The sequence below is a fragment of the Microtus ochrogaster genome, chromosome 6 (genome assembly GCF_000317375.1).
Source record: "Microtus ochrogaster isolate Prairie Vole_2 chromosome 6, MicOch1.0, whole genome shotgun sequence".
NCBI lineage: Eukaryota > Metazoa > Chordata > Mammalia > Rodentia > Cricetidae > Microtus > Microtus ochrogaster.
In genome coordinates this window covers 61,413,256-61,438,891 of record NC_022013.1, presented here as the reverse complement: position 1 = coordinate 61,438,891, position 25,636 = coordinate 61,413,256, and the positions used below count along the sequence as shown (strand labels likewise).

The 25,636-nt window shown below is 41.7% G+C and overlaps 1 protein-coding gene across 13 annotated transcripts in view; it reads left to right on the top strand.

Annotated features, from left to right (window-relative positions):
• Erc2 (ELKS/RAB6-interacting/CAST family member 2) overlaps nt 1-25,636 on the top strand; it is a 907,844-nt gene that overhangs the window by 648,804 nt on the left and 233,404 nt on the right. The gene's annotated exons all lie outside the window — the stretch shown is intronic.

The following is a 25,636-nucleotide window of genomic DNA, read 5'->3' as shown; positions in this document are numbered from 1 at the left end:
GAACCACTGTATTAAAGGGTCACAGTGTTGAGAAGGCAGAGAACCACTGTATTAAAGGGTCGCAGCGTTGGGAAGGCTGAGACTGCTGCTCTAGTGGACACTGCGGTCTAAAAGGTCTGATAACACGCTGGTGTGCTCACCCTTTACACTCAGCATCTCTACAGACTTAGAAGATGCTCAGCTTCCCTGAGGACTTAGGAAAAACATGGTGTCCATGGTCTCAAGAGGTAATAAGCAAAGTCTTGTTGAAGCTATTGTGGGAGGTTTTCTGCTTTTGAGTCGTTGTTTGTTTAGACAAGGCTTTCTAGAGCCCAAACTGGCCTTGAACTTGAGATCTTTGTATGTAGGCCTGTGCCATCATGCTGATTTCAAGGATATTTTTTAAATAATGTTTTATTTATTTTGGGGGGAATTTCCTACATGCATATAATGTATTTCAATCATGTTCACCCCATCCTCTCCCTCCATCCCATTCCGAATCCACCCACACAAGGAGGCTACAATTGAAGACATCTGGTAATAACCACAAATAGTAAGCCTTGGGCTAGTGGCGTGTTCACACCGTGCTGCGCATTAGATGAGAGCAAACTGTTCTAACACGCTGCTGCGGGATGAGCTTCGGTGGCATGTTGAATGAAAGCCATTAAGGAGAAAAAGAAAAGAGTATGCAACTCTGTGAAGCATAAACAGACAAAATTCACCAATGGTAGAACCCCAATGGGAGGACAGTGGTTTCTCAAGTCGCAAAGTGACTGGAAGAGGCAGAAAAAGCCTCTGGGTTGTAAGTAGATTTTTGTGTCCTCAAATGCACTGGGTCCGCACATATGACCATTTTGTGAAAATTCATGCAGCTATATACATATGTGGTGTGTAAAAATTACTAAGTGTTGGCCGTTTGTTGATAATTATTTATTAAAACAAGACCAAATTGAAAACAGAAACTGTAGGCCATATGAACGGAAGACAGCTGATCCTAATGGCTATCTAGTCCTGCCTGTTTTTGTTATTTCTGGGACACCAAGGCCCAGAGAATAAATATCATGTGTTCAAGGCCAAAACCAACTAACCAAATATATAATCAATATGATGCCCAAAGAGACCTTTTCCCAGGCCGTAAGTCCTATCATAGCCCTATAGTTATGCAATATACTCAATATATCCAGCTCAGGATGTAGGAAGGTGGCTGAATTTTTTTTTTTAAGTTTTTTGAGAATTTTACACATGAATACGACTGTATTTACTTTATTTTCACCCCTTCCTCTCTTTCCTTCAACTGGCCCCATGTCCAAATCCACCCATAACCTTGTCTTTAATTATGATTGTTTTAATCTCTCTCTCTCTCTGTGTCCCTCCTTCCCTCCCTCCCTCTCTCTCTCTGTCTCTCTCTCTCCCCCCTAAGTTCTTTTAATGTTCTATTTAGGGCTGGCCATTAGAGAATACATAACCTATCAATTATCTTGACTGGAGAAAACAGATTCTCTCTGAGTGGTCCTTGATTGCCTGGAAGTCCTCATCAAGGGGTGGGAACTTGTGCAATTGTCCCCGTCTGTACTGGTATATCAACTGGTGTATTCGTTATGCAAATCTTATTCAAACAACCATATTGTTGAAGTTTCTCAAATATAGCTTGCCTATCATGTCTAGAACACAGCGGGTGTCTCTGTCCTCTGGCTCATACAATTGTTCTTCTGTAATGTTTCCCCGAGTTTTAGGTGTTGGAGTTGTTCTGCAGACACATCGACTAGGACTGAGCCCCTCAAGCCGTTGTTCTCTGCATTTGACTAATTGTAGGTTCCTAATCGTCTCCTTGCAAAACGCAGTGTCTTTGATGAATGGTGGGAGTTACACTTCTCAATCACGGCCGGCACAGGAGCTGTACAAACCAAGTTAGGCCTGGGAGTGTGGAGCCGGTGATGACCCGAGAGCTGCAGAGAAAGGCTGAGTTATTAAGGAACGGTCCATAGACAAGATCAAGGTCCTTTTGTGGCTTATTTTTGAATTGCTGACTGTTCTCCTGTTGGAGTAAAGATTATGTTCAGAGAGAAACAAGAGAAATAGTGCAGCATGAATTCTAATTGGTATTAAAATAAAAACCCAGAGTCAGATAGTAGGGTGTGAAAGCTTAGCGATCAGAGAAATAGTATAGCTAGCCAATAGACCTCTACTGAGTCCTAAGACCAAAAAGGGGCGATCCTGTCTCTGTGAAACCGCAGACTGCATCCTCAGACTTCAGGGGCAATCCTCAGACTGCACCCATCTCTGCCAAACCTCAGACTGCAATAAACATCTGTCTCCTCTCACCTAAAAGTCCTCTCTCTGACCAGCTATATCACTCTTGTCCCCACCTCCCTAGTGCTGGGATTACCTTTGTGTGAACTCTGTTTCTCTTATAGATCAATTTTGTGTAGCCCAGGGTGACCTTGATTTAACAGAGATCTGCCTGCCTCTGTCTCCCGAGTCCTGGAATTAAAGGTGTGAGCCACCACTCCCTGGCCTCTAGTGCCTTAGTTCTGCACTCTCATCTTCAGGCAAGCTTTATTTGTTAGAACACAAACAAAATATCACTACAAAATAGCACATGAACTCTTTCTTAGTAAATGACCCAGACTCCTGCTATAGCCTATCACTGCCCAGCGTTTGGAGAACACTGCAATTCTTGGGAAAGATTCTTGTTCATTTTTCAGGGATGACATATATATCTTCACCTCAGTTTGAAGGGACTGGACCTCTGCTACATTCCTCATGTCTTCCAGATGATAGGAGAGGGACAATATGACTTTCTGAACAGTAAAGGCAAATAAATTTTACTGACCATATAAGAAAGTAGTTAAGAACTCTCTCAGAGCTCAGTGGTTAAGAGCACTTGCTGATCTTATAGAGGACCTGGGTTCGGTTCACAGTGCCTACATGGCAGCTCACAACCACCTCAAGCTGCAGCTCCAGAGGATCTGATGCCCTCTTATATCCCCTTAGCAACTTTATGGAATCAGTATACAGACATACACGCAGGGAAAGCACCTATATACATAGGATGAAAATACATACATCTTAAAAAAACAAAACAAAACCCACCACCACCAACAAACTCCTTTTGAGGCCCTTATTCTACCGTGGCTAATTTGTGAGCTTCCAGAAGCCCTGGAGCCTTTTGCATGGCCATAGAATGAAAGAATTAAAAGAACGCGTTGTTGTGTGAGTCATCAGCAACAGTGGTGAGGGTTTTGTACCATGTCGGATGTCTCTCTGGGTACAGCGGTAGCTTCCAGAGGGAGAAGGGGCAGTTTCTAGGACATGCATCACCTTCTTCCCTGAGATCAAAAGGTCTCAGGCCTTGGAAAGCCCCTGCCTTTCAGAGGCTGCCGTGGGACTTCTTGGGCGGCAAGCTATGATCATTTTTTGCAAGATTTGATTTTGAAACTCTTTTGGACATATAAGAGTCCTTTGATAAGATAGGAAGTTAACAGTTCTTGCCAGTGAATTCTGATGGCTCAGGAGACATTCCGTTTGAATCTTTGTACATTTACTGGAAAGGATTTTTTTTTAAATCTTCCTTGTTCAGATTTTCCACTTCAATAAAATATAATTAAGTGTTGAGAACTAGACGATACTATATAAAGCAATGAATGAAAAGTTAGTAGTGAAACATTCTACTGCTTAAGAAATAGCTGAGAAGCCAAATCAAGTCTAGTGTGACTAAGGGCAGCAAAAGCAGTCATCGTTTTTAAAACATCCAGATGGTGGGGTTTACCTAAAATGTCTCAATATCCATGCTAGATGTTAGTAGACATATACTATTTTTATTCTCCTTTTACAGAGGATGAAATTGATACCCAGAGACATACCTTGCCTAGGGTCATATAGATAGTAGTTAGGAGAACAGGTATTGAAGCAGGCTGTCTGCCCAGCCCGTGTTGTGTGCACACATATTCCAGTGTAGGACTGCATAACTTGTTTTCCTATGGACTTCCAGGAGTGACCTTCCTAAGGGCTGAGCATTAGCTGAGTGAGTGTTTCTCTCTAGACACAGCCCAGTAATACTTTGTATTATTCATCATCTTAAGGGACATTTGCTATTGACTTCTAGCCATAGCCAAAACCGATAACCAACATCCACACTTACCTGCATGTATTCAGTGTGGCACTGCTGGTGGTTATGGTTGGATGTGAAGTGTCCCTTTCACCATAGGCTCCTGTATTTGAATACCTGATTCCCATGGCAATGCTGTGTAGGAGACAGTAGAGGTCTTCGGACATGGGGACTAACTAACAGGTAGAAGACCATTCGGGTGAGCCTGGAGAGCTAGAGACTGCCTGCCTCCCCTCCTGGCTCTCCAGTTCCTGCCCCATTAAGGTCTAAAAAGCTGTGCTGTGATACATGCTCAGATACAAGCTCCTGATACATGGGACAAATTACTGAGGCTTCTATTTAGTGAATCTGGCAGCTGGGTTCCCCCAGCATCCCTCAGCCCCTACCTGTAGCAGGGTCCTCCTGGCTGGCATACCCCACCTCCTACCCTGAACTCCCCAGTCCAGGGGGCTGGGCTTCTTCTCCCTATATGATCCAGACATGCTCCACACGATTCCCCTCTGTCCCCCAGTCCCTCCAGCCCTCACAGGGATCAGTGTCATGTCCACACTGGACTCTCCCAGATGTCTCTGTCTTGGGTTATACTCTCTCTTTCATCTGCAATAAACTTTCTCTTCCATAATACCTAGGAGCAGTCATGTTCTTTCCTTTTTTTTTTCATTCACCTGCCATGATAGCCTATATCCGTTTCAATTATGAGCCAGAGTAAACCCCTTCTCCTTTAATTTGCTTTGGCTGGCATTGTATAACAGCTGTAGAGAAAAGGAATAGCGGTATTATTTGGGCCATATGGTTTTTACCTTTCTAAGCCGCAGTTTGGTCATCCCTGAAATGGGGATCCTAATTGTAATTGCCTAACACAAGTTTATTGAGAAGGCTAAATGAGATGCTTGGGTAATTTGTGTAGCCCAGTGCCCAGTTCATAGAAATCATCAGAAAATTATAGATATGATTCTATGTCCTCAGAGGTGACAGCAAGGGAGTGTTTTGCGCAGATTCCCCACACAGACACACATGGAATTAATTGTAAGTCCTTATTTTAGCACGGAGGCCAAGCGTTTTGTGTCTTTAGACTATATTCGGTCGTCATGGACATTGGCCCCAAGCAGGCAATGGAATCATTTTCATGCGAGGAGTCTAAAATCTCTTCCAAAAAATAAAGATAATCCGGGTTTCAGTTACTACTCGGCCCCCATTACAAGGCACATACACTCCACAGCAGGGTGGAACTTGGCTCAGTCTTTTATTAGATTTACAAAGGAAAAGATAATTGTCCTACTGTAAGCTGGCGCTCTGCAGGCTTTCTGTGACACACTATGGTGAGTTTAGCTCAAGTGATGAATGAACTTAAAAATTTCCCACATCTAAAACAGATGTCCAGGCGGAATCCGCAGCAGCACTCAATTCATGAATTGAGAAAATAAATGAAAGGATAAATGCACATTTCAAGATCTAAGTCTTTGCTCAATATTTTAACCACATGGCTGATTTCAAAGTCCCAGTACCCCAGTACCACTGAGATGGAGCGGAAGTAGCTGGCACCTTGCAGAAAAGGGTTATAATTCCTTGTGACCTTCATATGTTAAAGAAGCCATCAGAAGCAATCATTATGAGCTCAGTGAAGCAGGGGAAACAAACTGGGCTCAGGGTGGGGAAAGTTGCCTCTGACTAGTCTGGTCCACAGAACTGGCTTAGTTAAGGCAGGACAGCAAAGTGGGGGGTGTTTCCAGGTGGCGCAATGGGAGGGTGTGGAGTGGGCAGGCTTCAGGAGATGGTCATACTGGCCTTTCATTACATTTCAGACTACCCTTCCTTGCCTCCCAAGTCCCCAGTGTTGTGGGCAATTAGCCTTTCATGGATACAGACCCTTGGCTGGACATTAAAGAACACTCATGTCACGGCCGCTGTGAGCTGCTGTTGTCCACCCATGGAGACAATAAGAAGTCTGAGATTCGAGATCAGAGTGGAGGGCAACTGAAGGAAAGCCGTGGGGGAGGCAGGACAGAAAGCTTGGAACACTGCAAGTTAGGCAGTCCCTTTGTTCCAGTAAATTGAAGAGGGAGGGGTTGGGTGAAAAGCCAAAAATGATGCTAACATTCAAAGACTGAGTGAAAAGACACAGAAAACAAATTTCCGAATCAGGATCTGCCTGGGGGTTTCCAGGAGTGCTGGGAGCATCTCTCCTCCCTGTGTTTCTTCCCCGCTCACATTGGGTAAATGTGCAGGGCTTTCCTCTGTGGGTACTCAACAGCAGCTGGCTGTGTGCAGAGAACTAGCTCGTGGGGTTGGGGACATGGCCCAGTAAGTAAAGTGCTTGTGGTACAAGCTTGAGGACCTGGGTTCTGATCCCCAGAACCCACCTAAAAAACCAGGCATGGTGGTGTGGTTCTGTGACCCTAGCCCTGGGAAGGACTAAGTAGGATGTTGCTCATTGGTCCGTCAGCCTAGCCAAATCAGTAAGCCCCGGATTCAGTGAAACATTATGACACCATGAAAAATAAGGAGGGGAATTATTAAGGCAGACACATGACCTCTGAACTCCTTATACATGTGTGTTTGTGTTCTCTCTCTCTCTCTCTCTCTCTCTCTCTCTCTCTCTCTCTCTCTCTCTCTGTCTCTCTCTGTGTCTCTCTCTCTCACTCCCATTCACACAAAGAATACCTGGCAGATATCAATAGACAAAAGAAGACTTCGTGGAGATGATAAGCTAATAGAACGTAAATGCAAGAAATGTAAGAGGAGCAAGAAATCTTAGATGCTAGGGCATAGGGAGCAAAGAAAGGTCTCTGAGGCATCCATGGAAGAAGGGAACTTGAAACAGTGAACAGAGCACCTCCTGGGCTGAGCTGTTGCTCAGTGGTGAAGCCCTTGCCTCCTACGTACAAAGCCCTGGATTTGATCTCCAGCAACGTGAAATAAAAACAAAAACAAAACAAAACAAAAAGGCAAGGGAGAAAATGAACAGACCATCTTGAACCTTTTCTCCGCTGCAATAATTTATGAGCTTGTCTGAGGTATTCCCAAGTCTCACAACTTCTGTTGTTGACATGACTGCCCATAAGGTCCAGTGACCCCACCAGGCAGCCTTTGCTACACAAACTGGTAGCCAAAATGATGATATTTGACAAGCTCAGTATGGACTCCTTGCTTTGGAGGAAAACACAGAAGTGATGAACTTCCGTGGCAATTTTCTGTAAGTCTTAAATCTGCTGTGAAACAGATTTGTTGCCTTTCCATCCTGCTCTTGGATTCTGTGCAGGGACACAAAAACGTGGATGACAAATTAGAAACCGTTTTCTTTTTTTTTTTTTTTTAAGTAAAACACATATAAAAACTCAAGTATGAAGGATTTTGTCTCCTTTATATAACTCATCAGAAACATTTCCTAGTTCAAAATGAGTTGTAGCTACTATAAAAGTCCCCTTCCCCTCTCTATAGTAAAAGCAACCCCATTTAACAGAGCAGCGTCAGTATTTGAACTGACTTTTTAATATTTTCATAATGAAATACTGACGGGGGGTATCCTGCAGTGGTTGGAAGAAAAGATGGAAAGGTGACGTGGGACATAGCACCTTAGGACTGGGACAGTTCTGGTTTGTGTTTATTTTCTCGTCTCTTAAAAAAAAAGTATTTGTTTAAAATTTCTGAGACAAGATCTTGTATACATACAGTCCGGGCCACTTCAAACCCCTGTTCTTCCTCCTCCGGTCTCCTAGTCCTGGGATTATGGGTGTGTGCAGTTAGACCTTCCAGTGTCTCAAAGGCCACCTATGGCTTTTAGTGTTGGCCTCCGCTATAGGGACATTAGGAATGTCTATCTGGTGTCATCATCTGAGGGACAAGTCACCCAACCAGGTAACTCTTTTTCCATATTGTCATAGAAGGCATTCCCTAACCTTAGTAAATCCAAATGGTAGGCATATTGAGATGGCACTATCTGTCTGTCCTTAATTTGTGGAAAACAATCATACTTTAAAATAGGATCAACTTGAAGTTTTTCATTAGAGCTGTTATTCTAGGGGAAGAGAACATTATTTCAAGCAGTAAATTCCACATTTGTTATTACTTCCGACTAGATCAAATATACTGGCATATTTAACAATGATGGCCTTCTGGGCTAAGGAAAAAATATGTTTATTAATGTGATAGTTCAGAAGGTACCAGCTTTTCTCGGATAACTTCATTGGTTTCTCATTTTTGCCTATGATCTTGCTATTATAAATATTGCTTCTATTTTATCCATGGGAAAACTGAGTCCCCAACTGTTTCTGTGCTAGAATGGCCACCTAGCATGGGCGCTAATACAGCCAGCCCTCAGAGACTGCTGGAGGTCCTTCCTACTCAGCTTGCTTTCTCTGTGTGAATCCCTTTGCAGCAGGATAGAGTGAGTCACCTCGGTACTCCTCAAGGTGTCCCTCTGAGGAAGATTGTTGGTGTCTGTGGGTGGAGAAGTGGCCCTCTGTGCAGGACACATCCAGTTGCAACTCTAAGGAAGGAGCCACATTTTAAATTCCTGGCTTCGGTGCTTGCTGGCCCTACCTAGTCATTATCCACTGACTTTTTTTCTTTTGCAAAATGGGGATAGAAGCAGCATTAATTAGGGGCAGAATGCTGATTAAGTGGAAAACAGAAATTCTTTTATCTACTGTTCAGAAGCTGGAGTTTGAATTGTTGCTATTTTCGCACTACCATGAATATGTGGACATTTTCTCATGACTGCATCTTCCTTTCAGACCGACATCCACAATGTCAGACCACTCTTTATGTTTATTAGGAATCCTTGTTTAGAAAACATCCTCAGGAATGGCTCTGGGAAGACTGGAAGTCAGGAAGAATGCTGGAAGGCTAGTTAAGGACTAAGTTCAGAATTGTATTCTGCTGTCAGACCCTGGTCCGTGCTTAGTTGCTAAGTCGAAAGTCACTCCCTCGAAAGTCACTCCCTCCTGTGACTGACTTCTAAGTCCTGAGCTGCTTCTGTGTTTAATTCTCCTTCACTTTTTGAATAACTCTTCCCTTTTGATACAAGGGCAGTTTTATGGGCTTTAGACTTTCTGAAAACAGGAAATAGAACAGGGAACAAAGGCATGAGGGGAAAAAAACAGCATTTTTTAAAATGAGATGAGGCCATTACATGAGCCTGAAAACTCACAGACCAGTGGTTCCGCCACCAGCTCCCTTAGGGTCCTACGGGAAAGTCTCGGAATGTTTGCTGACACCCAGCCTGGAAACAGGCCTGTCAGGAAGGACCTGTGGTTTGGGGGCAGAGGAGTAGAGTTCCCTTTCTACTGCCTCTGCTGCCAACATTGAAGGGCTGCATAGGGTTTCACATGTAGGACCCTGGAAAAGGTCCCATGGGCAGGTCTGAACTTGGAGCACCGTGATGAATGTGGATGTCCTCTGTAAAGTGTCCCAGCCCTGAACATCACTTTCCAGACTGTGCTGTCACTGCTTCACCATTATTTTGACTGTTGACAGAGTCTTTGCTATGGCAGAGACAGACTTCCTTGTCCAAGGTTTCACACAAAATCTTGGGCAAAAGCCCAAATCAACATCCAGGACAGAATGTCGAAATGTATTTGGGTGACATACCACAACCTGAGGCCCCAGATGTCAGTTCTGACTTCCCTAAAGCCTTTGGTTGCTCTTTTCCAGTGAGAATGTTTGAGTTAGGAAGGTCTATGCCCCCTGCTGCTCGCCTCTTCTGGACATACCACCTGCTGATGGAAAGCCAGACTGCACCAGCAGGGAAGAGTTCTGCCATCAGCTGTGGTCAATAGCCTGGCAGAACCAGATGGACCAGTTCCAGGATCCCTGAAACCAGCATCTTTGTAACTTTGGGGAAAAGAAATCTATAAAATGGGTCTAGTTTTGGCATGCACCAAATAGGAGAGCTTTCTGGGTAGGAAATGAAATACATACATAAAATGTTCATGTGGAACAAAGGCTAACATACACACCATAGATCATAAATTGAAGGGAAATTTATCACTTTAAATTTTCATTTTAATTTATACGTATGTTTATGTCTCTGTGTGGGTATGTGCATGAGTTCAAGTGCTGCAGAGACCGCAAGAGGATGATATTCTGGAATTTAACCAGGTGTTCGAGGCCACTGTGTGTGTGTCATGGCACCTGAACTCAGGTTCTCTGCCAGAGCAGCCGATCCTCTTGACCCCTGTGGCATCTCTTCAGCCCCATTAAATAGTCAGTTTTATGATTGAGATGTTCTTTTATATTTATTATGGTATCTATCATTTATTGCATGATTTTTAGTCTAAGATACATTTTTTGTTTTGAATTTATAAAATTAGATGTCATGATTGATTATTATGTTTATTTATTGGGCTCATATACCTGTTAGCTGTTGTGAGTCGAAAGTTTTTCTGTTTTCTTTGAACCGGCAGGCAGACTAAAGGAGAACTTAAAAGATTTTTTGAAATGTGATCTTTTTCAAATTGCTTTTTAGGAAACTTTTTTGCCTTCCACATAGATAATTAAATGGTCTGAAGTCATCACAAGTGGATTTAGCTTTTGCTATAGCCCTGTTTTCTTGTTATTCTTTTAGTTTATTGCTTAGTTTAAACGTGTGGAACTATAGCAGATACTAGTGGCTATAATGCCGCTCCTTGTCTGTGTCTTGTGTATGGAGACGTGGATTCTGCCTACAGTTTGCCACATGATGTTTATTGCTCAGATGAGATAACACTTGCTAAAGAAATGTGCATGCTTTATTAAGTTTCTCATGATTTTATGTTAGAAACTTTTTGATTTTTATAAAGTCTCCTGAATGTTTTTTTTTTCTTAGTCCATATTTTTCAAATAAATGTATATTGAGTTCCTGGAGCCAGATAGATGGATCAGTGAAGAGAATTTGTCTTGCTGAGGACCTGAGCTAGGTGCCTAGTACCCACATGACAGCTCACAATTGTTTGTAGTATCAGTTCAAGGTGACCTCCTGTGACCTCTGTGGGCACCGGGCATGAAAGTGGTATACAGCTGTACATGTGAGTAAATCATTAATGCACATAAAATAAATAACTCCCTCCAGATGTTGGTTCCCTTTGGGAATGAAAGATGCAGTTGAGGCTAATTTCTACAGTAGAGTAAGACTCGTGCTTCTGATCTCTATCACCAACTAAGATGTTGGTTTGTACGGACACGCATTTGCTTCTCTTAAATTATTAAAGTGCTGGGCAGAAGAACTCAGATGATGGAACAGTCTTTCCTCTCTTCAAGTAAACCCTGCATGGCCATCTTTGTTTCTCTGATGTGTGGCTACATTTTTTATAAGGCATTATGGCTTACAGCTTTTATTTCATATCTCAAATTGAACTTACCAGGGCTTCTTCCTTTTGCATATCAAAGCTATTGCAATTTTGAAGCTGAAATTGCCTAGTGGTCTGTATTTATGGAAACCTTTAAGTAACAAAAAAAAAAGTTCATTCTTGACCATGTAAATGTAGTCTCTTGTCCAATTACCCAACACCAGGGCCAGTTTTAGGGATAATTATTGAACAATATTGTTTATTTATTTCATTGACTTCATTTGTTTTAGGAAGCTACTTGTTTGTTCCTAGCTGCTCAGCCCCAAAATAACCACACAGAAACTGTATTAATTAAATCACTGCTTGATCCATTAGCTCTAGCTCTTATTGGCTAACTCTTATATTTTAATTTAACCCATTTCTATTAATTTGTGTATTGCCATGTGGCTGTGGCTTACTGGCAAGGTTTGGTGTCTGTCTCTGTCAGGGCTACATGGCTTCTCCCTGACTCCGCCTTCTTTCTCCCAGCATTCAGTTTAGTATTCCCCTGCCTAGCTCTGTTTTACCCTGCTCTTCTATAGGCTCAAAGCAGTTTCTTTATTCATTAACCAATCATAATCACAGCATATAGAGGGGAATCCCACATCATTCATTGTTATTGCACTTTATGCCCATTTTATGCCATGACTTGTAAAACAACATTCGGCTATGTTGGAAGTATTCCCTAGCTTGGTCATACAGAGCCATATTCTAATCTCTTATCCATTATAATAACTTTCCTTTTGGTCGTTTTAGAATTATTTGTTTGAAGTCTGCCTTTACTCCTTCCCGCTTTTTTCTACTAATGGATTCAACTTTATGAGAAGGAGATTGTTTGTCATTTGACTTCTGTAGTTGGTTGGTTGGTTGGTTGGTTGGTTGGTTGGTTGGTTGGTTGATTAGTTAGTTAGTGGAGATAGAGTCCTACTGTGTTACCCAGGCTGGTGTCAAACCTGTTATGTAGCATATGGTAGCCTTCAACTCAGGATGCCCTGCCTCAGCTTCCTAATGCTTTGACATCCTAATTTCCCAATTGTTAGCAATGTGGCCATTCTTTCATTGATCCATTACTTGAAAGTCTTTTCAGTGATTTTTCTGGTCTAAGTTTTTGTCCACATTTGAGCTGTTATGGAACCTCTTCTTAAACTAATGTCACATTTTAGACATAAATTTTTACCTAAAATTTGCTGACCTTCTTGTCTTTTATCTAAATTTCCACTTGTATGGGATCTTGACAATTGTTAGTTTCAGGTTGCTCATATACTTTCTTGGTTTTGTCTCACAGACTTTTTAAGATTATATGAATCTCAATCTTTGCCTTCCCAGGATCTAAATTTTATTTCTTCCACCATCAAGGTTTTGAAAATAATGTTGATGAATAAAATAACTTGGCATTACCTATCACAGCCATGAGGCACTTGCAATAGAGATCTACAAAATATTCCTTCTCAACCTATACTTCTTACTCATTTTTTCCCTTCTTCCTCATCACACCATCCCAAATGATGTCAGCAGTTGTCTTGGAAACAGCTAGATTTACCCAAACAAGCTATTAGACGAGATATCTCCATACTGTCAGGAGTTAGGGAACACTGTGATCTTGTGTCCTTCTATGTGTGAATGTGTTCATAAATGTGTTTACTTGTGCATAGTATGCACACTTACACATATGGCAATACTTTTAGGAAAAAACCTCCCCTGGAAAAAATTTTAAAATATATTTTCACAGTCGCTTTCATACATACATTGATAAGATGTCAGGCCTGCCATCCATAAGCCAGCATTCTTATTCATAAAGTCATCAAGATGTTTCTGGACCCTGAAAGCTTTGATTCCCTTTAAAAAGTAAAAGTTAAGAAACCTTATAAAAGCTAACTTTAAAAAGTGTTTCACCAAGGAAATAGTCAATTATGTCACATTTTACCATAATAAACAACACACCAAATGGGCACCGTATTCCTCGACTCATTCGGAGGAGAACCACACAAGTTTAACGAGTAAAATTTATATACAGGATTAAGGGTAAAAGTGTGTACTGCAGCTTGTTTGCCCGATGGTGTATGATTGCAGAGCATTATTTGTCGGTCAGAGGATCAGCCTAAAGCCTGCTGTATAAAAACTCGTGCCAGTAGGAAATTTGCTGTAAATCAAAGTCTAGGCTGGCCCATAACATCACATCTTCAAGCTGTAAATTAACTCACGTAAATCTGACTTTCTGGGTAATGAACAACATCTCCAGTGGAGCTGAAGGCTGCTGTAAATAAGCCCCGATTAGACTCGGAGCTGCACTGTGCCTTCCTTCCCCTGGTTGGGGTAGGTGCCTCTGTGTCCACTTCTGTTGCTAGACATACCTTTTGAGGTAGTCTGCCAGGTGTGCCCTGAGTGTGGACTGGGGCATCTGCAAGCCTAATGAAAAGCCCTGCCTGAGCTCTGATTTTCATAGCACAGCTGCATCTGTTTCCTGTTTTGACTGGGAATGGCTGTTTACAGCAGGGTGTGGCCTGGGAACCTGGTCTGTGTGGCTTTTAGATGCTACACTCAAGTCCCATGCTTTCTATGCTAATTGAAGATCCTTTTTTGATGCCTTGACATGTTGACATCAGGTACAAACTGAATGTAAAGCACCATTGTCCATAAGGAGAAATCACATGCCTTTTTTGAGATGCTATATATTATTGTTGTTTTAACTTATTTTTAATTGTTCTTGGGGCAAGGGGTTGGAAATGAGGAAAGAAAGCATTTGCCTTGTAAGCAAAATGTTGCAGAGGAAATGGAAAGATGATGTTCTAGGCAGCTCTATTATTCTCTAAGACATCTCCAGCTAAATGGAGTCACATTACAGAAATACTGCAACTGGTACTGCAACTAATGGCAACTCTAACTCCAGTCTAATGCCGAATGTCTTTGTACATGCTTCGGGTGTGTCTAGGTATAGAAAACTATAACTATCTGTCTTCATCTCTTCAAAGTCCCCAGAAGGATATAATATTACCTAAGTAAACAGGAAGTGCATTGTAAGCAACTTCCAAAACTCTAGAATTGACAGAGACATCTAACTGTCTGGAAAGTCACCCAAAGTTCTTTTGTAATGTTGGGGAATCCATCTTTAGCCTACAGGCCCATAATGTCTGCCAGACTTTTTCAAGAAGCGGAAAATTTGAAAGTCTATTTTGTTTATATTGGCAGCTTGTTAGTCACTTTCTTCTGTGTCCTGCAGAATGTCTGGAAGTTCCTTCTGTGAAGTAGGAACTCTGAAGGGTCATCTCACCTTTTTTAGGCAAGTTCAGCAGTCATTTTTCTATGGGTCCTACTTCTACAGTCTATAAAGCATACTATCAAGCAGTCCAGTCAAGAGCAGTTTCTTGCCCAAATGGCTAGCAAATTCCATAAGGAGCCTCTCAATGCACAATCTTCTTGTAGTAATTGGTACTGCCAGAAGCAGAAATATCTCACTATTGAGAAAAGTCTAAGTTCTTAAAACATTTTAAATGCCATATTCTGTAGATCTTTGAGGTGTTGAAGATTATCTAACTGAAATATATTTCTGTATATCTAGAAAACCTAACTAATATGACTAAAGTTTGATTATTATAAATGTTGATTAATCTGTAATATTAATTATATATTACTTATTAAATGAGCTTTATAAACATAATTCCTTAAATAAGAGTAGAAAGATATATACACAGTGTAACAAAATCAACATTAAATTTGTATCAATAGACCAAGATTCATACCAATGCAAAATATTCATTTCTATATCATATCCCCCTTTAATGAAAACAAATATTTTTAAACAATAATTTTGGGAATTTGTATGTGTTTTTTTCCAAACTGCTTCCTGCTGTTTGTTGGGCAAAGTAGTTTTAGGATTCATGGAGACTTTCGCAGGGTTCTTTTTCCATCAAACCTCATTAGCCTGGAAGGAATTAAAAGGTTCTCATCTGGGGAAACAAAAGCAAAATCTCTTTTCCAAAATAATATATCCTCCCTTAGAGTCAAATTTTGAAGTCAAGATACCTTTAAAATATATATGTTGGGGTAGCTTAGCAGCCTATACAATGAAATGTCTCTCTGTACTTAGCTCATTCACAGTCAAAAAATTCAAAGAAAACAAAATACTATACATAATCCATACTGTTTGTGTATTTCCATCTTTATGTGGCTTATTTTCTTTGCTCTATTGCTTTTTTATATTTATTTTATTATCTTTTATCCTTTAATTTATGATTGTCTTTTTATAAATGTCTATACTCTTTTTCCTGTTTCTTCCAAGCCTACGTACATTTTTTTAGACACACTGTGACCATTCAGTTTATTTTTGTCTGAATCTGTATTTATTGTGTATCTGTAATCATTTTCTGACCAGGAGCGCCTTTTTTTTTAATGCTAAGCAGGTGTGGTTAGGACCAACCTCATGGCCTTGCCTGTTTGTCTGTCCAGTCCAACATGACAGAGGTATGGTTACTGCCTCTGTGAACCATGCTAAGCACCCCATTTCCCGAGACACAACAGGTCTATGTCACTATTAAGCAATTTATAACATGCTGCTCACGAATCCCATTTAAGTGCTCGGTAACAGGACTGGCATAAACCAGGAAGCTGGCTCTTATAGAAGTCTTGTAGTATTTGCTACTAATGCTGAGTCAGGAAACCTTGTCTTAAAGGAGCCAGTCAGTAGAGCATGAGACTCTTAATCTCTGGGTTGTTGGTTTGGGCCCTATATTGGGTGCCATTTTGTAAGCTGAGACTGCTTACAAAATGCCAAAACAGCTTTATTCATCAACCAATAAAAGCAACACATATACAGAAGGACATCCCACATCAATGTGACTTCTCACTTTCTCCTTATTAATGGAATGGGTACCACCTAGAAAAAAAGAAAGTCCATAGTTAAAAAGTCTAGGTCAAAGGCCTAGGTCAGCAATTCTAGCTATTAACTTCTGTTTAGAGCCAGGAAAGTTTTCTTCCAATCCCTTTGACAATAGTTCCTTGTGCCCATTTCTTTGCCCCCCACTTAGGAGGCAGATACCTGTTTCTGGTGTTTCCTGGGCCTGAAACAAAAGCAGAAATGAAAGGCTAGTTTAGCTAGTTCATGTGTCTATGGGAATTGGAATTCACTTGGATGGCTATTGGTCTTGCCACACACTTCCTCGAAAGATGATAAAGAAGAGAAAGGGTCTTCCCACTGGACATTTTTGGTTGGGCCTGTTTAGGACAACCTTGGTGTGTTATCTGTCCCATCCTCTCCTTTCTCATTTATTCAGTGTCCTCCCTTCTTCCCTTCTCCTCCTCCCCACCTTTTTCCCTCCTCCTTCCTTTCTCTCCACCCATTCCCTTTACCATTAGTAAGTGGGGAGAACTGTAAATTAAAGACAGAGTGCCCCTGACAGTGAGTAACTTTGAAGCTCAATAAGGAAATTGACACCTACGGAATATGTTGGTTCATTTCAGAGAGAGCAGACCTTGCTTTCCCAGGATGTGATTGTCCTAAAATGTCCAGTGAAGAAAAAAAAATGTGTTCTCCAGCTGTAGTTGAGAATGGAATCACTGTTGGAATAATTAATGAGGCAAAAACTAAATGGACCTGTGTTTTATGTCCCTAAAACTGGCAGCATGTCTCTTAACTCTGTCAAAGCAAATAATAGTAATTAGTATTAATGAAGGACTTGCTTTTTTAAATAGGGAAGCAGAGGGAACCGGTTTAAAAGGCAGACTGACTTCCCCAGGCTGACTAGGGAAGAAGAAAGCTGCCTGTAAGCCACTGGGCCAGACTATGCTCATTACCTGGTGGCAGCCACCCATCCTGAAGGCCAAAGATCTGAAGAGATTCTCCCACTGCCTCAGAAGGAGGGAGGGCCTTGCCCCATAGAGCCACATCTGCAGAGTGAGCACAAAGTTGGTGACCTGCAAACCAAGGCAGTAAGACACCACCTTAACACAGAGAGCAGTTTCTGAGGGCAGTGTAAGGTCACAGGAGAGCCGAGGGACCAGGGACACCATAGCATTATGAAATTGATGAAAGACTATAGGGTTTAGGAGTGCCTGGGTGATTTTTTTCTCTGCTCCAGGTCACAGGTCTGGGGAGAATTTTCTTTGATGTCTAAATGTCCTCTGGTGCTGAACATGGGTCATGAGACTCTCACTAGAAGAACTGAGGTTGACAGGACCTCTCCAAAAAAATCCCATGGGATTCCTTCCCAACCAGGCTGATTCTTGAACTATTGTGGATGTGAAGATTGTGTCCTCTTGTCTATTCAAAGTAAGGACCCTACCTCATTAGCCCTTCTGGAGTCTGAACATCGCATATTGAGAGTACGGCTTACATGAGGGTCTCAACAGGCAGTGGAGGTTAATCACTACGCTGAACAACAATACAACCAGAAGGATGTTTTCTTGAAAAGATTATGATTATGGACTTCTAGTTAGAATAGTTTGGGTATCAGGCAGGGGTAACAGCCCAGATTTGGAGGGAGGAGACTAACAAGACAAGAATCTCAAATTGGATAAGTATATACACAAAGGCCACTTTCTTTTCTCTGTAATCCTGTTCCCTTCAGTATAGCCCTTGTGTTCAGTGAACCGAAACGCAAACTTAAAGTTTTCCCTTGTGTACTCTCAAGGATCCCAGGATATTTTTAACCAAAATTGCCTTCCCTGGGAGTACCTGCCAGCAGTTTGGTTTATTTTATCGTCAACATTTTGAAACAGAAACGTCCAGCCACCTTCCATGTCTGTTATATAGATGTTATACTGGGGTCTACTTTATGCCAAACACTGTTCTCTATGGTAGAATGTCTTAAACAAAACTGACACGGTTCCCTGATAGTCTGGATGGGATAAACATGGCAAGAAAGAGAGATATGAGGCCGGCATATATGAAATTGCTATTTCCATAGGTTAAATATTTTTACAGTTGAGTTTTTAATTTATATGAATATTTTGATATTTAGTTTTTTTATTTTTATTGTTTTTATTGCACTATACATTTTTCTCTGCTCCCTTCCCTTCTTTGCTCTCCCCTTCTATCCTCTCCCATCACCCCCATGCTCCCAATTTATTAAGGAGATCTTGTCTTTATCTCCTTCCTATTTATATCCATGTATCTCTCTTAAGGTCCTCTTTTTTGTCTATATTCTCTTTGGGTGTGGATTGTAAGCTGGTTTTTCTTTGTTTTATGTCTAAAAGCCTCTTATGAGTACATATTATATTTGTCTTTATGTGTCTGGATTACCTCACTCAGTGTGTTTTTTTCCTAGATCCATACATTTCCCTGCAAATTTCAAGATGTCATTTTTGTTTTGTTTTGCTTTTTGCTTTTTGTGTTTCTAGACAGGGTTTCTCTGTAGCTTTGGGGCCTGTCCCAGAACTAACTCCTGTAGACCAGGCTGGCCTCAAACTCACAGAGATCTGCCTGCCTGTGCCACCCGAGTGCTGGAATTAAGGTTGTATACCACTACTGCCTGGCTAGATGTCATTATTTTTTACTGCTGAGTAGTAGTCCCTTGTGTAAATGTACCGCATTTTCTTTACCCATTCTTCAGTTGAGGGATATCGAGGTTGTTTCTAGGTTCTGGCTATTATGAATAATGCTGCTATGGACATAGTTGTGCACATGTCCTTGTGGTATGATTGAGCATCCTTTGAGCATATATGCAAAAATGGTATTGCTGGGTCTTGAGGTAAATTGTTTCCTAATTTTCTTAGACATTGCCATACTGATTTGCAAAGTGGCTGTACAAGTTTGCACTCCCGCCAGTAATGGAAGAGCATTCCCTTTACCCCACATCCTCTCCAGCATAAGCTATCATCAGTGTTTTTTATCTTGGCCATTCTGACAGGTATAAGATGGAATCTCAGAGTTGTTTTGATTTGTATTTCTCTGATGGCTAAGGATGTTGAGAATTTTCCTAGGTTTCTTTCAGCCATTTAAGGTTTGTCTGTTGAGAGTTCTCTGTTTAGGTCTGTACCCCATTTTTATTAGATTATTTGTTCTTTGATGTCAAGTTTCTTGAGTTCTTTGTATACTTTGAAGATCATTTTTCTGTTCTATGTGGGGTTGGTGAAGAAGACACCAGAAGAGAGATCTCCAATGCTCTTGGGTAGGTAGAATAAATATAGTAAAAATGGCAATCTTACCAAAAGCAATCTACAGATTCAATGGCATGCCCATCAAAACTCCCAGCAAAGTTCTTTATAGACCTTGAAAGAACAATACTCTACTTCATATAAAAAAACAAAAAACTCTGGATAGCCAAAGCAATCCTGTACAATCAAGGAACTTCAGGAGGCATCATCATCCCTGACTTTAAACTCTACTGTAGAGCTATACTAATAAAAAAACAGCCTTGTATTGGAATAAAAACAGAGAGTAAGACCAATGGAATTGAATTGAATACCCAGATATTAATCCACACACCTATGAGCCCCTGATTTTTGACAAAAGCTGAAAATATAAAAAGGAAAAAAGAAAACATTCAGCAATTGGTGCTAGCATAAGTGGATATCAACATGTAGAATAATTCAAATAGATCTATGCATGCTGGGCGATGGTGGCGCACGCCTTTAATCCCAGCATTCAGGAGGCAGAGGCAGGCGGATCTCTGGGAGTTCGAGACCAGCCTGGTCTCCAGAGCTAGTTCCAGGACAGGCTCCAAAAGCCACAGAGAAACCCTGTCTCGAAAAACCAAAAAAAAAAAAAAAAGATCCATGCACAAAACTCAAGTCCAAATGGATCAAAGACCTCAACATAAAACTAACCACATCGAACCTCATAGAAGAGAAAGTAAAAAATACACTTGAACTCACCAGCACAAGAAACCACTTCCCAAATATAACCCCAGTACCACAGACACTGAGAGCATCAATTAATAAATGGGACCTCCTGAAACTGAGAAGCTTCTGTTAAGCAAAGGACATGATCAGCAAAACAAAATGGTAGCCTACAGAATGGGAAAAGATCTTCACTGCAATCCCACATTGAACAGAGGACTGATCTCCAAAATATACAAATAACTAAAAAAACGTGATATCAAAAATATTTTTAAAATGAGAAATTTTGTGTGGTTATACCTAGAAATAAGATATTTTGATAGTGTTACGTAGAAACCCCCAACATAAGAAAAGGAGAGCACGAAATGTAGACATTAGAGATTAAAGAAGTATTTTATGAATAAGAAAAGGTGTATGCAGTATTCCCAGGACAGAGGACATGGAGAAGAGGAGGTGTGAGCAGTATTCTCAGGGCAAAGAACGTGGAGATGAGGAGATGTGAGCAGTGAGCAGTATTCCCAGGACGGAAGACATGGAGAAGAGGAGGTGTGAGCAATATTCTCAAGGTGGAGCACAGCACTGGTTACAGCTGGTGATCAGGAAAGTGGGATGGAATAATGCAAAGGACTACCTTTGCTTTGTTCTCAAGCTTGTGGTGTACCACACTGTTCATTAGCCTTTTCCCATGGTCCTACATAGTGTCGATTCCAATAGTTATTGGACTAAAACTTAGGAATATTGCATTTTTATGGCTCCACCACACGTATGACAACATCGTTGCTCATTCTCAAAATATCTTTATTTGCAGCCCTCATGAAGGGTGTCATCCATGCTCAGAACAGGTCTGAGTCCCCCTGCTGTCCCTGGTTTGTAACACTCTTGGTGTTGCTGAACATATCAGGTTAGAAAGCTCCTGAAAGGCCTCCAGCCTTTTCTCCTGGTGGTTAAGGCATTCAGGAGAAGCAGGGCTAGAGTTGAGTTATTCTGCCTGGCTGTCATCTGAGCTTATGTCTCTTTCCTCACCTGTTGCAAGGCTCCTGCAGTTAGGACAGCAGCAAAGGCAAGTTGAGCCAGCTGCTTTGCTGGTACCTCTGGGAGCCATGACAGTCCCTCAAACCATCTGCCACAGATGTCTTAGCCAGTGGCTTGGAACCTGCACTCTGGTAAAACAACAACAACAAAAAAAAACCTTAAAACCTCCTTGTGGTTTATATTTTATAATTACTCCATGGTAATTAAGTATGCCACAAGAGATTTAACGTTGACACTTCAGTATGCCTGACTAATTAATTAGCACCTCTTCTCTTATTGCTCTCTCCCTCATTCATTTATAAACCCATGAGGGTAGCAGGATGCCTGTTGATTTCATTCACCTGTTTATCTCTGATGCCTAGCATGGGGTCTGATTCACAGTAAATGTTCAATAAATATTTGCTAACTGTGTGAACAAGTGGAACTGTTCTAAAGCCCAAACTGGTAAAAGCTAGGAACCGCAAGTGACAGGAGAACATGATCGGCTGGATTGCTTAAAGTGGACACTGGCCAGGTAACTCATCCCAGAGACCCCTCCCCAGGTGCTATTAGTCATAGAAACCTACAGAGTTCCTTTTAGCCTCCCTTTCTCCTTGGTGCTGGGCTCTTAGAAAAGGTATGATAAACGTTACAGCTTCAGAGTCCTGCCTCTAACAAAGTACTAGCATACCTGATGTTTCCAAAAGTTTAGCCAGCACTCCCCTGTCGTGGAAGACTGCTTGTTGGTTCCTGGCCGTCCAGCTAGCTTAGACCCAAAATAATCACACAGAAACTGTATTAATTAAATCACTGCTTGGCCCATTAGCTCTAGCTTTTTATTGGCTAACTCCTACATATGAATCTCACCCATTTCTATTAATCTGTGTATCGCCACGTGGCAGTGGCTTACCTGCAAAGTTTTGGCATTTCTGACTCTGGCAGTAGCTCCATGGCTTCTCTCTGACTCCACCCTTCTTTCTCCCAGCATTCAGCTTAGCTTTCCCTGCCTACCTAAGTTCTGCCTTGCTATAGGTCCAAAGCAGTTTCTTGTTTCATTAATGGTAATCACAGCACACAGAAGGGACTCCCACATCACTCCCCAGTGTGCCAGATGTGAGAAATAGACTTAGAGATATGCACTTGCTTCCTAGAGCTCCTGCAGAAAGGGCTCTTGTCTGTCCCCACACTTCATTCAGCCTTCTCTTCCATCAGTGTCCCTGGGGGTGAGCTCCCATCTGACTGACTCCACCTCCACCACAAAGTCAGCATTACTTTGCCTCCTTCAGTTGTTTGCAAGGCTACACAACTTTGTTGTGTGGTTCTATACCATAAAATTTATGCACACTAAAACTTATATATCCATTTCTGTATTGATTTTTTTCCTGTTGCTTTGATAGAACACTTGATGCAGATGACTTGAGAGATCCTGGTTTCAACTCAGTAAGGTGTGGAAGGCATGAGAGAGCAGAAGAGTTCACATCTGGTAGCCAGGAAAGTGACAAAGAAAGGAGGGACAGAAGGCAGTGGGGAGAGAGAGGCGGAAGAGGGAGAAGAAATAATCATATCCACCCTAGAAGCTTTTCCCCATTCCTGCTTTTATTTTCTTTCATCAGCTCCTTCTATGGGATTGTACTGTCCTTCCTGGATCTGAGCCCCTCCCCCCGACACACACACACACACACACACACACACACACACGTAATCCCTTCTACGGAGCCCTCAAAGATGCATCTCTTTTACCCATCGCCTCTGAACGCCCATTCTATTCAAGGTATTAATCCAAATTGATCATCACAGTTCCTCTTTCATTGGATTTGGGTGTTGTTTCCTCTGTGTGCGTCCAGCTAGCATGTTCTAGCCTTTGAATAGTGCAAATGTCCCTTTTCAAACTAGCTGGTGGCCCTGCAGCCATAGGAACCATCCTGAGGCACTGGCCCTTAGTGGGTCTCTGGGGGGGGGGGGTGGACTTACTAGTCAGCTGCTCCTCTGGCTGCCTGGGCTGTAGATTCGCGTAGTGTACTTACTGTTCTAGAGCTTGGATGCCTAAGCAGATTTGTTTCCTTTGCCGTGGCACTAGGCCAACTCCTTTAAAGCCCTGTGCCTTCTTGTTTGCATTCCGTTTGAAGGTTGGATACTGCTGTTGTTGGCTATCTTTTCCTGAGAATGGCAAGGGCAAGGCAGATGTAGAGTCTCATTGTCAAAATGCACTTAAGCCAAGCTCACCTGAGCAGACACTAGAGAGGCTAGAGATGAGGCAAGAGATCCCTTGGCTTGCAGCCTCATCCATAGCCACTGCCTCTGGACAGCCTGGTGGTATTGTGTAAGCTCCAGTGACAGCCGTTCACTTAACCAGAGGAAGAGCCTTCCATAACAGCCCACTCCTTAGTGCTGAGCTCCATCTCCCCAGAATTCCTTGCCAGTTTGGCTTGTCTGAAAATGCTCACTCTGAGTCATAGGCAGAAAGCCTTCACAATAGCTGTATGTGCTGTGTCAGCGGGTAGAACACAATGCCTCTCTTAGACCCTGGGAAAGATTGATTGCTGCACTTATCTCTAGATTAAATACAAATTTCAGGACCCTTTAGGACCAGCCCGTGTAGAACCATTACACCAGTTTGAACAAGAACCAATAGCTGGAGATGGATGGGCAACTTGATTTGCCAAGAAAAGTATATTTTAGATCATTCTTAGGTCGAAGAAGAAGAAAAAAGTCTCCTTTTTTTCCCCCAAGTTGGTAATGTGGGTGATTTTGAGTGTTTTGCATAATTTGATTTATGAGGATACTGTAGTCAATGAATGTGTGCCTTGGTCTGAAGTCTCTACTTTAGGAATTCTAGCTTCATTCAGAAAAAAGAAGGAAAGATGACTGAGCTGAGAAACAGAGAGGGGGAGGGAGAGAGAGAGAGAAAGGAGAGAGAGAGAGAGAGAATGACTAGATCATGACTCACTTTCCTGACCAAGAGGAAACTTGGGAGCCCATTAGCACACTGACAACTGCTAGGACTGTCTTCACTTGGATGGAAACGGATTTTCTGAAAATTGCTTTAATCGGTCATTCTTAAATTGACAGAGTTTGGCACAGAGTTGAAGGGCTGTGCAATCTGGCAGCTGACTCTAACACTGTGCGTGCCAAAAAAAAGGAAGAAAAACTTCACCAAAATTGGGCTTCGCTGGCACTTGTTCCGTTGCTCCAAGTCACATATGGCTCTGTACAATGGAGATGCACTCTTCTCACTGCAGAACTGAAGAAGAATGCCCCTTGTGCAGGTCTTAGCTGTTTGATCTTATTAGATGCAAGTGGGTGTGCGAGGGGGTAAAACCTCTGTAAAACTCTGATCAGATACATATAACGGTTCATTCCAGTAATTGCCAAAAATGGCATGCACAATTGAATTTTAAAAAATCAGAAAATCTTACTAGTTTGGAATATGTTAATTTAGAGTCATAGGTTATAAACAGAATGCTACGTTTACATATAAGAAAAAGAAATTCTCACCTACCCACGATGGCAAGGCAGCTCCTGCACTAGTAAACACTAACAAAGGGTTCAGCATTCTTCCCCACCTGCTAGCCATGAGAGACTGTGATGGACACATACCCAGTGTGCACAGTCAGGAGGAAAGAACGTAACACGTTATAACATGTATGGCTGAAGTCCATTCTAAAAAGGAGGGAGTGCCCTGGGCTTTCCTGGAAGTAAAGCTTGTTTAAAAAGGAAAATAAGGGGCTTATAAGTTGGGGCAGTAATTATGAATGCGCTTCTCATCTGTTATGGCTATTGTGGAAATACAATTTAAGTGAAAATTATCTGTCTTCAGAGAGGTAAATGGTTTTTCTAAAATTGGAGAGCATGGTGGGGCTCTTGATGACGGAACCATGCAGACAATGTGTCCTCCTACTTTAAATGCAAAGAGAAACATTGCCAACCCTGCTCTGGGCTCAGTAGGGCTGGAGAAACAGGAAAAGTGTCCTTGAGAATTTGTTTGGGGAACTTCATAACTCTCCTGAAAAGTGCATTTTAGTGAATGGGCTAAAGTTGCCTTCAGGAAACCATATCATGAGAATGCAGTGTCTTTTCAATAAGACAGCCAAAGTAAAGAGGCTTTCATTTGTTAGACTCTAGTATATAGGAAAAGGTTCTTCATTTTTAGAGATACTAACTGCTGTATTTTATAGAGTAATATCCTAATAGTCAACTTTAAAATATTTCAGAAACAAAGGGTAGGAAGGAATGATAATTTGTGAAATTTTAGTGGTGGCTTTTAGGCATCCATTATGTTATTCTCTTTGTGTGTTCAAAAATGCCGTAATGCCATGAAAGGAGACAGAGACAGAGTCCCACATTGGAGCACCGGACTACAACCCCAAGGTCCAAATCAGGAGCAGAAGGATAGAGAGCATGAGCAAGGAACTCAGGACCGCGAGGGGTGCACCCACACACTGAGACAATGGGGATGTTCTAT